This window comes from Octopus sinensis, linkage group LG13, assembly GCF_006345805.1.
Source record: "Octopus sinensis linkage group LG13, ASM634580v1, whole genome shotgun sequence".
NCBI classification, from domain to species: domain Eukaryota; kingdom Metazoa; phylum Mollusca; class Cephalopoda; order Octopoda; family Octopodidae; genus Octopus; species Octopus sinensis.
The window spans coordinates 17,747,032-17,762,294 of NC_043009.1; the positions used below are offsets into that span (position 1 = coordinate 17,747,032).

Here is a 15,263-nt window from a genome sequence, read left to right on the forward strand (position 1 = left end):
GTAAGCAAGCTACTTACCACACAGCCACTCCTGCGACTACTTACCCCACAGCCACTTCTGTGCCTACCAAATAAACACACGCACTATATATTTGTTCTTCACTTATTTATTACCATTCTTATTCTAACTCATGTCTATTGTCTGGAATAGGAACAGTTACAAACAAGGGAAGAATGAATATATAGTGCACCTGTTTATTTGGCAACAATAAAAAAATGATCATCTTGAAATACAACCATATATATACATATATATTGTACACGGGTTATTTCTATATATTATTATACGCACACACACGCACACACACACACACACACACACACACACACATGCACACACACACACACGCACGCACACACACACACACACACACACATGCACACACACACACATATATATATCCTTTCCCATTATTTGTTTCAGTCATAAGACCCCCTTGGAGAATTTTTTAGTGAAACAAATTGACTGCAGAACTTTTTGCTTCTTTAAGCCTGATACTTATTCCACTGGTCTCCTTTGCCCAACCACTAAGTTATAGGGAGATAAACGCACCAACACTGGTTGTCAAAGGGTAATGGGGGTACAAACATGCTCATGCACACACACACACATTCCACTTATATTTACTGGTATCTGATTGTTGGACATTTATAACCAAATTCTTTTAGTACTGAGTGCTTTATTGATATCTGCCAGGAATTTTTAATCCCATTTTTTCTCCTAATTATATATATATATATATATAGGATCATTTGTAAAAAACATAAATCCAAAAGAAGAAGCACACTCTAAGATGTAGGGTAGTGTATATTAATATATATATGTATGTATATTTAGGACTGGCTTCTTTCAGTTTCTGTTTGCCAGATCCATGTACATTTCTCTGTACATGTGGTGCATGTATTGTGGTGGTATTGTGATAAACTGTGGTATAAAGTACCAGATGATATTAAGAAGAAATGAAACAGCAACAACATGGCCATCATCTGACACATCAGAATAAGACCAGCAGGAAGCACCACTATGAAGTAGCCAATGAGAACACATCAATGTTTAGCGTTGGTGGCCAAATTTCCAACAGTAATCTCTCTGCCATCATCGAAATAGGACTATGTGTTTTAATTTATAAATCTTAGGACCATGACCAAATCAATGCGATGATCACAGCTAGGAATGCTGATTGAATGATGCATTCAATCAGCTATCTCTGCACCATCAATTTGTTCTTGCAGACATGATCAGGGATAGCTATCAACTACAACAATGAATATCAACTCTCTCTGTCTGTCTGTCTGTCTGTCTCTCCCCCCTCTTCTCTCTCTTTCTCTTCATATTATGTGTTGGGGTGTATGTATGCGTGTATACACACACACACACACACACATAAAATGTAAATGCATTTATATGTAAATATGTCTATCTGTTAGCCTATCCAAATATACATACTTTAACATAAATGTATCTGTTTATCTATTTGTCTATCTAAATACATTCAGACACACACACATACGTAGCAGTTAACATTAACTGAAATAAAAGACTAAGTATAAATGTAGAGCAGATCTTTTTAATAATTTTATTAATAGTAACTTCGAAGTTTGCACCGTGTAAATGTCCCATGCAACCTCATGATATGGAGAAGCTGATGACCTGCAAAAATTCAATGTAGCAAGCTGTAAAATTATGTAACACACATGTATACACACGCACGCATGCACACACACACACACACAAACAAACAGAAACAAATGCACGTATATCTGGAAACTGAACCTCACACAAGAGATAACAAAAGAACGCAATCAGTAACAGGATGTTGTGTCAGAGAGGAGTCCTCAAACCCATGCACGCATGAAAAACAGATGTAAAAGTGATAATGTTGATGAGAAGAAGGAGGAGGAATAGGAGGATATAAACATAGAGGATATAAACATATATTTATGTGTTTTTGTGTGTGTGTGTGTGTGTAAATGCAATAGAAACAATTGTTGGCTTTATAAGGTGAGATCTATAATAAAGATGAAATTTTCTCTGTATGTATTGTTTTGTTGTCAAGTACCCTGAATTTCTCAAAATTCTGCCAAAGGATATTTGGATTTACCTGTCAAGCATGAGGATATACCTGGGATCTATATTCGACTTACATTTACTTGTCTCTAATTGTTGAACATTTGTAACCGAATACTTTTAATACTGCATGCTCTATTGGTATCTGTTTGGATTTTTTAATCCCATTTTTTCTTATAAACACTGAGTATCTATTTAATTCACTGTGTGAGTGTATGTGCACCAAACCACACATGTACGTATGCTTATATCCTCATGGATGTCTGTACAAGTGAGTGTAAGTGCTCCATGCAACCTAAGCAAGGGCGTTCATACATCCATATCTGTTAAAAATTATATTTAATAATTTTTCCACTGTATTGTGTATTTGTTTCTTTTTGCATCTCTTATTTCTTATTGATCTATAAAAATGAAAGTTGTATCCCTTAATTGGCGGTTTTTCTATACACAAACCGGGAAGGTAACTTGTGGAATAGTCATTATTTTAATGAGATATATCTTGTAATCCCCTGAAGAGACACATCTATACCAACTGATACTCTTAAACCAGTTGATAAGTATCCCACCTGCAAGTGATTGATGCTAGTTGGGTCGAAACAAATGTAGTGATTAATAAACATCCTTGTATCATCCACCTCTCTCATTAATCAAATACACACACACACACACACACACGACAGAAGTAAATAGACACCATTATACTCAATAAAATTAATTTAAATCTGAAATTATACACTTGACCACAAGCAGAAAATACAGCAAATTCGGACACATCAGAGAATATAACAGTGTCCCAAAATGCTAGTGGCCTCTCCACCATCTCACTGGCCCAATCTTTTCCCCACTTAATATTGGCTGATCGAAGAAGTGACTTCCTTTTAGCTGCTTTGCCATAGTAACCAAGTTTGTGGAGATACCTGACAGCTGTTCTGGGACTAACATCAACTTGTTCTGCTATGTCAGAGGATTTGCAACAAGGATTGTCCTCCACACTTAGCAAAGCTAAGGGTCCTGTCTGGGCAAGGTAATGTGGAATCCCTGCCCTCCCTGCCGAATTGCACAATAACTTTATTAACTGTAGAAAGTGGGATCCAAAGGTTTTATGTGATTTTACTCTGACTAGGTCCACCTTAAGATTGACTTGATATACAGCCTCTTGGAAATTTGAACAGTTCCAAGCCTTTTTTTGTATGTGGCATGATTAAACAGTTACATATAGAACTGGAACCATAAATATGTCAAATAATAAAAAATACAAACCTTTTCTAGTTAAAATAAGTATAAAACAATGTTTTATGGTGTGTCTATTTACTTTTGTCATGTGTGTGTGTGTGTGTGTGTATACATACATGCATACATATACATATATTCTTGTATATAAATATGAAGGGAAGTCAAAAATTATCCGCACTTTCCCCATAACATATCTTTATTATTGTCACACTGCCTTCTGTGCATGTTTACTTATAGTTGGTACTATTGTGGTCACATGATAGAAGATTGAGCCTGTCATGTCATTTTTCTTTCTGGCTTTACAGCGAAATCGTGGCCATCCACTAAGAATGTGCACCAATGAAAAACAAAAAGCAGTGATCTGAGAGATGGTAATGGTGAACCAGTTCATCAATCTCTCAAGCTTGCTGAGTCTTCTCGTCAGTGGTGGAGGAGGTTGAAGGGCGTCTTGCCCCCTCTTCATGCATCACACTTGACTGACCACTTTTAACCTTCTTGATCCACTCATCCACTCATACACCACTGCGCAGTGGTGCACTGTCTCCATGTTGTGTTAAAAGCCTCCAATGAATTCCAACACCTGACACCTTCCAGCCAGAGAAATTGGATCACTGTTCTTTGTTCTTCTTGGCTGCACATTTGCTAATGGAGTGGCCATGCTTACACTGTAAAGACAAAAAGAAAAATGACATGATCTGGCTCAAACTTCAATCACAGTGTGACAATAATAAAGATATGTTATGGGGAAAGTGCAGATAATCTTTGACTTCCCCTTGTATATACATGCATATATTTTTGTATATATCACCATCATCATCATCATCGTTTAACGTCCGTTATCTGTGCTAGCATGGGTTGGACAGTTCGACCGGGGTCTGGGAAGCCAGGAGGCTGCACAAGGCTCCAGTCTGATCTGGCAGTGTTTCTACAGCTGGATGCCCTTCCTAATGCCAACCACTCTGTGAGTGTAGTGATTGCTTTTTACGTGCCACCGGCACAGGTGCCAGGGTAGGCTGGCAATGGCTATATACATACATAGATACATACATACATACATACATACATACATACAAACATACATACATACATACATACATACATACATACAAACATACATACATACATACATACATACATTCTCAACTTAGCAATAAGCTTAAGAAAACCAGGAATTCCTTCCTTGGCTGCTTAATGGCTATAGACTGGATCACTACTTCCATCAATGTCAAGCACTCTTAAAAACATCTAATGCTGCCTGGGAATATACAAGCCAAAAAGTTTGCACCTGGATTAAAATTATAAACTTAACTACCTATAACCCAATTACACTATAATACAAAATTCAATTAATTAAATTACAAAAATCAATAATTAAGTCATTCAACAATTCAATAAGCAATAAATAACACAAAGAATAAACTAAGATATAAATTTAACTAATCAGCATAGATGCACTATAACGAACAAATATTGCCAACTACCTTAAACACATTCAGAAACATATAACAACCAACTATGGACATTTTATGTCCTCATACACACACACACATTCTAAATGAGATATGTCTATTGATTGAACCACACAACCTATAGTGAAAAAGCACAACTCAAACATTCTTAACAACTTATATAACATGAAATCGAATTACTAAATAAATAATTTAATAATCCCAATAAAATTAACATTTCTATTCACCAGGAAACCTGTCTGACCATCTGTCTCCTGCAAGTGCTTTGGCCAAAAAAATGATCAGAGTAAACTTGAATGCAGCAAAAGTGGCAGCAATCATCTGGTGAGAAGAGTCAAGACAAAACATTTATTGACCACTGAAGGCCATTCTTTCTTACCCCAACCCAAATGCAGTCTATCTAAGCATAACTATCTGACTGTAAAGACACTCCTTAGTGAATTCTATATTTTCTATAATTCCATACATACCTTACCACTTATTTTATTAACATACTTAACATTTTAATGTAGTTTCAACGAAACCCTAGGGAGTGGATTTGACAGATAAAAACTGAAAGCAGTCCATCATATATAAACATGCATGCATGCACACGCATGGGTGTGTGTGTGGATACGTATATATATATATATTATATATATCTTTTATCGGTTTCAGTGATTAGACTGTGTCCCTTCTGGGGTACTGCTTTGAGGAACTTTTAGTCAAATTAATCAACCCCAGTACTTTTTTAAAGTCTGGTACTTACTCTATCAGTTTCTTTTTGCCAAGTTACAGGGAGCTAAACAAACCAGCACCAGTTGTCAAGTGGGTGTGGGGGACAAACCGACACACACACACACACATGCACACACACACGATAGACTTCTTTCAGTTCCTGCCTACCAAGTCCACTTACAAAGCTTTTGTCGGCCCAAGGCTGTTGTAGAAGACACTTGCCCAAGGTGCTATGCAATGGGATTGAATCCAGAACCATGTGATTGAGAAGCAAACTTCTTGTGACTCAGCCACGTCTGGAATGAACAGGCTTTAATTGCAAAATGCAAATATCATTTCTCTACAGTGGTAACAGCTGTTGACTGCTGAGTCTTCCATATTCTGTCATCATATGATATGGAAGACTCAGCAACCTACAGCTGTCACCACTGGACAGACACAATCGTTGTGTTTTGCTACTAAAGCCTATTCATTCCATCTTGGCTTACTCTTTACTTGTTTCAGCCAGTTGACTGCGGCCATGCTGGAGCACTGCCTTTAGTCGAGCAAATCGACACCAGGACTTATTCTTTGTAAGCCTAGTACTTATTCTATCAGTCTCTTTTGTCAAACTGCTAAGTTGTCAAGTGAAGGTGGGGGGACAGAGACATACACACACAAATACATATATACAGTAATCCCTTGTCTATTGCGAGTATTATGTTCCAAAACCCCACGCAATAGGTGAAAATCCATGAAGTAGAAACAGTACTGTACTGTATATTTTTTTATTATTTTTATAATTTGTATATACTTAATTTATTATAAATGCAAAACAACACCATGGAGGAATCAACATAAGCTTAAATAAGAAACTGCGATAGGTGAATCGGGATATGGCGAGACATTACTGTGCGTATATATATATATATATATATATATATGATGGTCTTCTTTCAGTTTTCGTCTCACAAGACTTTGGATAGTAGAAGGCTATAGTAGAAGACACTAGCCCAAGGTGCTACGCAGTGGGACCAAACCTGGAACCATGTTGTTGGGAAGCAAGCTTCTTACCACACAGCCATGCTTCACCAGCCCTAATTTCCCTTCTAATTACGCTGATTGTAAACTCATGGATTACTGCATGGGAGCACCATTGAGAACGACCCCAACTGCTCTACCTGCAACACCATAGCTGAGCTGTTGGTCAAGGTGAAGGAAGAGTTTGAAGATCATCTCAGGGACACAGTGAAGAATGCATGTGCCAGGTTTGGGAGCTATTTTGAGGTTGTGGTGGAAGTAGAGGGCTGCTATTTGAATAAACTGTCATCTCTCAGTGATAATGTAGTTGGATATGATTTATCAAAATATTTTAATTTTTTGATGGGATATTGTGTTTTTTTTTCTTTTATGCAAACTGTCAAATTTAACCTGAACACCGTGTATAGGATGTGCAACAATGTGATATCACACAGGTGGTGAATGATACAAGTATCAAATGGTAATATATCCCACAGAAACAGTGGTGAGCTGGGAGAATTGTTAGCATGCCAGGCAAAATGCTTAGTGGCATTTCTTCCGTCTACACATTCTGAATTCGAACTCCACTGGGGGCAGCTTTGCTTTTCATCCCTTCAGGGTTGATAAAATAAGTACCAGTTGAGCACTAATGATGAAGTAGCTGACTTAGCCCCTTCCCCAAAACTGCTGACCTTGTGCCAAAATTTAAAACCAATCTTTGGTTTAGTAGGATATGTCTCATTAATCATATTCAGAGAAAATATTGGAATGATACAACGATTATATAAAAGATGGATGATGGCTGCTGAAATATCACACCAATGATAGACATGGAGAGTGATATCAAAACACACACACATGATGGGTATGGAGAGTGAGGTATTACATTAGCTGAAGCTAGTGGCTGGTGTGATATCATGTTCATGCTGATCAAACTCATGGTGGTAGATTATTTTGATGTGATATTTTCTCTCATGAATGTCTACCAAATATGGGTGAAATAACATTTAAACGCCGTCTTTTTCTCATCAAAAATGACAGAGAAAGTCGTTTCCTTTTATTTGCTTTATTGCCTCTTTTATTGTTCTTATGAAGTACCAAAAGCAACGCCACCACCTTCACCATATCAATGCATTCCTGTGCTTTCACATAAATAAAAGCTAGTCCAGCTGCCTGCATACCCTTGCATATTTCTCTCCCCACAATACCACATCACACACCACATTGCAATGGCAACAGTCAATAACCACTGAATGCCACTATTTAAATTGCACTTGATCAATAAATTGTTTGATAAAAGCACTTTTGCTTATTGGATTACAAAATATATCACTCAAGGTATTAATAAAATATCTTTAATTAGAAACAGTTCACCCTGAATGGTAGCTGTGAATTTTATTAACGTACGACATCACTAACTGTTGTCTTGGGTACATTATATTCTAACAATCTGCCCTGTTGTTTATTCGTGTGCAAGTCATATCTGTGATAATGAGCTGCTTCATACGGCTGTTATATATTTACAGAGGCTGCTGACAGTTTTAGGCAACTCACAAAGCACTTAGTCAGGTTATGGTAGTATATGTGTGCCATGTCACTTGATTTGTTTGTGTATGTCTTATTTTCTATTAGAAGAAAGAATAGAAAAGTTAGCTTTTCAATAGAACTGACATGAGGTAAAATCATGATAAAAGTATTGTACTTTCCCATATCCTGGGGCAATGGGCTCCGTGATTTCAGCTTCAACCCATGGTATTGGAAACTTAGTGTAATAAAAATTAATAAAATAAAAATAAATAATAATTAAAATACTAAGGTTACTTGACTTTAGTATGAAATAAGGATTGAATGTATAGTAAAGCTACTAAGTAAGGACTGTTTAGTTGTTTAATTGTACTGAGTTCACATCCTGCAGAGATACATCCCACCAGGTTCAAGACAGAAATTAAGCAGCCATGCACAAAAAGAAAAAAAATTAACATTGTGACCAGCAGATGAATTGGTAGAGTGTTGGATAGAATGCATCGCAGGTTTCTTTCTGGTTCTTTGTTCAAATCCTACCAAAGTTCCTTTTTATCCTCCCAGCTTCACTAAATGAAATATTAATCAAGTACAACCAAAAGCAAATCTTCCTTTTTGACTCGTTTTCTTTTTGGTTATAACCAGCAAGATGCCGTCTTGTAAAATCTCTCAAAGGAAAGCAACATGGAATCATCTTTATAAAAATTCCATAAAAAAAAGTACTTAGTATCTGTTATAAAAGTAACTGAGGTTGATTTGCTTTGCATGATGGTGTAATGAAGAGGGAAATGCTGTGAAGCATCGTTATTGTTTACTGGTTACTTAACTTCACTTAACTTAACTGGTTTCAGTCTGTGTTTTAATGACACCCATGTAAAAAATATCTTGTTAATATTGTTAGCAATAATATACACAGTTAACATAAGTAAAACCTAATAGTTTCAGAATAATTAACATCTGCACATCACATTTTAGTTGTCACCTTAAGAAAGTTCATTAGTGAAACACTCTTCTACTTCTACTTCCATTCATTGGGGAGATACCATGCTGGGACACTGCATTCAAGGCAATTCAAGGCAATTGTTATCACCCCCAGTTCATCCCCAGTATTCATTTTAGTCTGGTATTTATTTTATCGATCTTTATTGAATGGCTAGGTTTCCTTTTGACTTAGAAGAGTATATCTCAATGTACCATTTTATATAAGTATAGACAAATATGGACATAGACACACACACATGTCTGCATATATATATATGTGTATGAGTGTGTGTTTGTGTATACATATATGTATACATATATAAACTTGTATACACACATACACATATACATACATATGCATACATGTGTGTATTCATGTCTGTGTTTGTCTATAGTTATGTAACATGGTACATTGAGATATCCCCTTCTAAATTCAAAAGGTAACTTAGCCATTCAATAAAGGATTGATAAGAAGCCCAAAAGTCATGAGGGTGTTAATAATTTATGTTTTGTTTTAAATTTACAATATCTTAGCACCATATACAATATATATGTAGGAAATGCATTAAGTGGGAAAAAAAATAATATCTTGTAAATTACGAATTTAAAAGTTGTAATTAAAACAAATTTATCAAAATTTCAGATCTCTTTACAACTTTTGGGGCATCCTGTGTACACACACACACACACGCACATGCATATTTATGCATATATATATATATGTGTGTATGTCTATATATCTATATATATGTTTTTATGTGTATATGTATATATATATGTATATGGTGTGTGTGCATATACACACACACAGACACACACACACACACACATATATATATACATATATATATATCAGTGGCGACTCTGGGTTTCAGGCTGTTAGGGCTTAGCCCGAGTATAAATTTTGTAAAGTGGATGTGTATTTTCAAACTGATTTAATTTCTGCCACCACTGACTTCACATGTGTAATTGCAGCCAATAACTCGGGCTCCTTTTATTGAGAATGGTCGCAGTTCATTTATTTTCATTCAGAGTCTGGCGGACATCTTAGAGATGCCCTGTGTCAAAATACATCATTCGTAGCGGACGTTTTCTCGACACCGTTCACACATGTCTGACTCGGGCTCAGAAGTTACAGCCCGAGTTGTTATCTATAATCGTAAAAATTAAAAGTAATTCAAATTTAATTTTTTCATGAAACAATAAATTTCTATAAAGATTAGGTTATAAAATCCAATCTGTGAAAAGTTTCCATTCTACCACATTCTTAAAGGGACGAAAAATTATCCAGCAACTTGGTCTAATAAGAACGAGGCTGGTAAGTGTAAAAGACTAACAGGCATCTCTTGTCAAGATTACAGGCAACAGTCAGATCGCTGTCATTATTTGATTGCAGTTATTCTGTGTGTCTTGTGTAAAGATCAGTTGTGTTTTGCAGGGTTTATCCTTAAATTAGAAATGGAGAAAGACATAGTGTGCTAGATATAAAAAAATATAAGCCATTTAGGGCTAGAAATAAAGCAACAAAACATGAAATTCTTTGTGCAGGCATATGTCTTATGTGAAATCTGGGAGGAGCCCAAGTGACAAAATCTGTGATGAGCCGAGTGATGCTGATGACCTGGAGTCGCCACTGATATATATATATATTATAACAAAAGTGAAATTCTGCTTGTCTGGAACCACTGTGTCTCATTCTTCATCAGCTCTACATAGACATATACCTTTTGGGAATTAGGATGCACTATCCGACTCGTGGCCGATGCCAGCGCCGCCTCCACTGGCTTCCGTGCCGGTGGCACGTAAAATACACCAATCTGACCGTACGACAGGCACCCATGCCAACCCCCTTGCTTGTGAAGACATGTTGGGGCAAGCGAAATCGAAATCGAATTGAACCAGCCAGGATCCCTGGTCTGGTGGTACGTAAAAAGCACTATCCGACTCGTGGCCGATGCCAGCTCCGCCTCGTCTGGCTTCCGTGCCGGTGGCACATAAAATACACCAATCCGACCGTGGCCATTGCCAGCCTCGCCTGGCACCTGTGCAGGTGGCACGTAAAAAGCACCCACTACACTCACGGAGTGGTTGGCGTTAGGAAGGGCATCCAGCTGTAGAAACACTGCCAGATAAGACTGGAGCCTGGTGCAGCCTTCTGGCTTCCCAGATCCCCGGTCGAACCGTCCAACCCATGCTAGCATGGACAACGGACGTTAAACGATGATGATGATGATGATGATGAGGATGATGATCCCGGATTGGAAACCTACCCTTCATTTGGTTCTTGAATATCCAGCATTGGGCACTGATTTAAAAGCATTAGGGCTGATATTTCTAGCAGGTAAAGCTTGGCTGATTCATGCCATCTTGGTTGGCGTTTGTCAGATGACATCAGAGATCAAGCGGGAGATAAATGACATTCACTTCATAAATTTTACGTCAAGATAAGAACTTTGAGACAAACTGGCCAATAGTTGGAATTTTTAGCTTCCTTTCCGTTTGGGATGCAGGTTCAATTAGCCCTCCACACAGAGTGTGGCTTTTAAGCTAATATATATGTGTGCATATGTATAGGTGCTGGAGTGGTTGTGTGGTAAGTAGCTTGCTTACCAGCCACATGGTTCCGGGTTCAGTCCCACTGTGTGCCACCTTGGGCAAGTGTCTTCCACTATAGCTTCGGGCTGACCAAAGCCTTGTGAGTGGATTTCGTAGGCGGAAACTGAAGGAAGCCCGTCATATGTGTGTGTGTATGTGTGTGTGTGTCTGTGTGTGTATGTGTGTGTGTTTGTGTGTCTGTGTTCCCCCAACATTGCTTGACAACTGATGCTGGTGTGTTTACGTCCACATAACTTATCGGTTCGGCAAAAGAGACCGATAGAATAAGAACTAAGCTTACAAACCATAAGTTCTGGGGTCAATTTTGTTCATTAAAGGTGGTGCTCCAGCATGGCCGATTTCAGATGACTGAAATAAGTAAAAGAATATGTATATATATACCTTGAAGAACTGTTAATGAAACAAATTGACCTCAGTACACATTTTTTTTTGCCAAAATCTTTTTCCCTTATTTAACGATCATTCTGATAGCTCTTTTGTCTTAATAACAGTCATTTACATAGTAATTTCCCTTTGTTTAACGGACATTTTCATAGCATATTTTAATTGCCTCGATAACTCAAGAGATGCCGGTGCAGGTTTCCGCCCCAACATCCGAAACTCGGAGTTTTACTATGGCAATCAAATAATTGTCACATATTATATTACAAATATATATATATATATATATCCTTAAATCCTTAAAAATGTTTCAGCCCGAAGGCCGCGGCCATGCTGGGGCACCACCGCTGATTTATATACAAATATAAATTAGAACCAGCTCAAGGTATATAAATAAAATCAAAAATGCACCGGATATATACATATACACATATATACACATATTAGACAGACAGGCAGACAGACAGATAGATTCACGTAGATATACACATACATATGATAGGCTTCTACCCAGTTCTCATCCACCAAATTTCAGTCACAAAGCAGTGGTAAACATGAGACTACAGGAGATGCTTATACAAGTTGTGGAATACACTTGTTAACCACTCAGCCTGACTCTTTGATTGCTGATTGTTTCCTTATCACAAGAATCCATTTGACCAGTGATTCTTTTTGGTTCTTGTAGTATGAAGTTGTTAAATAATCATTTCCTATGGAGTTATTGGATCAAGTACCAAACGACAAAATACCCAGTAATTCTGCTTACAGTGGGGAGCCAGAACATTCTGTGAGAGTTATTTGCGTACAGGTGGACCAAGTGATTGAGAGATAAATGACTTGATTATGAATCGAATGCAGCACTGGCATCAGGATAAGAACAGCTAATTGCTCAGTTGTTTTATTAGCTCAAACATACCCAGCTTTCTCTCAGATTATGGATATGTCTAAATTGTCAGACATACCCCCTTTATACTAGTATGGAAAAATGGAGAGGAAAACAAGTTTTTAAAAATAAATGTTTTTCAGAAGCCAACTACAGACTACATTAGATTATATCTCATTTGCAATTTTTCCATTAAAAAAGCTGTTAGTGCTGGGCGGATATAATTAGCAAAATTAAAATATAGTTTTTTTACTTTTCATTTTTTGTTTAAATTTTATTTTATTTTTAGTTAGTACTATAGTAGCTTTTGGATATCACTATGACCATATATGGTGATAAATCATTTGAGTTAACAGACAATTAAGAATGGCCAAGTAAAGATAGATATTCTTGATGTATTTCAACTATACTCTATATTTTTCCTTTTTTATTCCTTTCTTTTTTCTGAAAACCAAACTAGAGCTCCTGTAGCTTTTGGTTGTCAATGACTATATTTGGTTATTAATCATACAAGTAATTAATGATGAATTATTTTCAATTTATGAATTAAAGCTGTTCATAGAAGCGCATAATTGTGCATTATCTGCAATAGGTGCAGAGGAACACATTGGCAAAACATTAAGCAATATGGTTCTTTTTAATTATTTGTTTTTCCTTATAGCTAGCTTTTTGTTTCCAGTGATAGAATTAAGAGGAAAATCAACATTACCATCACCACCACCTCAATTATAATCCCTATAACTACAGCCATTACCATCACCACCAACAGCAACAACAACATCATTATCTTAATTATCTGCCAGATCAGTCAACATTTATATATTATATTTATTTAGTCAGCATCCATAGAATGCATTTATCTACCCAAACAATATACACACAATGTTTATATATGTAATCAACTTCTACATTCGGTATTTATCTGTCAAATCAACACCTGCAGTTTGAGCCTGTCTAGTCATTGTACTGTCGCTATTTGTCTGTTATGTCAGCGATGTACAAATAGTATTTATCAACAATAGTCAACATCTACACACTGTACAGTCAACATCTACACATTCTCCAGTCAACATCTTAGAATGTATTTATCTGTCTAATTAACAATTATTGTGCATTGTGTCTATCTGATCTAAATCTACAAATCTATCCAGTCAGTATCTGCTCACAGATACATAGACACAGACGTCTATCCAGTTAATATCTGCTCACAGTCTCCATCAAACTAGTCGACAACAATGTACTGTGTCCATAGTCAATATCTACAAACTTGCAAAGGGCATGGAATATTGCCTCAACAGTCCCTAGCTTTGTCATTTCACATTCAGTTATACCCAAAGACCAGTGGTGACTCATAGATAAAATGAGTCAGGGTGCTGCCTCAGAAAATTTTTAGCTATTGTTTTAATATTGTGTACAAGGAAACAAACATATAAAAAGAAACTTTATACTTTGGGTACTGAAGCAATTAATAAACTGCTCAAAGGTGGATGTGGTATACCTCGACTTTGTGAAGGCATTTGACAAGGTCGACCATGGAATGATATGCCACAAAATACAGGGACTCGGTATCACCAGTAAAGTCAGAGAGTGGCTGCATGATTTCCTAAAGGACAAGAGCTAAACTGTAGCAGCCAACGGAGCTCTCTCCACAGAGACACCAATAGTGAGGGGAGTGCCCCAGGGCACTGTACTGGGGCCACTGCTTTTCATAGTGGCCCTATCGGATATGCCATCAGTGACAGAGGCAGCCATGCTTACCAGCTATACCGACAACACAAAAGTTGCACAGTCAGTCAAGGAAACCTCTGATGCTACACTCTTGCAGAAAGATCTAGATGCCATCTATACACGGGCTGAGGATAACAAGATGCAATTTAATGCAAGTAAATTCCAGGCCCTCCGCTACCAGTTAAGCACTGCTCAGGAATCACGACATCAGTACATTGGACCAAGTGAAGCAACGATCACAGAATCAAATACGGTGTGTGATCTTGGAATAGAAATGAGCAACAATGCCTCATTTCACACACATGTCAACAAAATGGTAACACTATCCAGAAGACTGGCTGGTTGGATTCTGAGAACCTTCTGGACAAGGGACCAAGAAACTAGGATAACACTATGGAAGTCATTAACGACTGAGCTACTGGGACAGATCGAAAGAGCTACAACTCTATTCCCTGGAACGAAGGTGGGAGAGGTATGCAGTGGTATATATATGGAAGATACTGGAAGGACTGGTACCAAACTTTGGAATAAAGAGCTATACCAGACCACGAACAGGACGTCACTGTGCTGTCCCCACTGTGCCGACTGCTTCATCTCGGGCAAGGACGATGTACTGCAATAGCTTGGGTTTCAGGGGCCCACAGCTGTTTAATTGTCTGCCAAAGCAT

The 15,263-nt window shown here is 37.4% G+C and overlaps 1 long non-coding RNA gene across 1 annotated transcript; it reads right to left on the reverse strand.

Annotated features, from left to right (window-relative positions):
• Positions 1–3,365: 3,365 nt before the first annotated feature.
• On the reverse strand, positions 3,366–14,819 carry LOC118765706. The gene is made up of 3 exons (XR_005001571.1): positions 14,685–14,819; positions 6,019–6,021; positions 3,366–3,378 (listed from the first exon to the last, which is right to left on the reverse strand). It is a non-coding gene; the product is annotated as an uncharacterized LOC118765706 (long non-coding RNA).
• Positions 14,820–15,263: the final 444 nt, after the last annotated feature.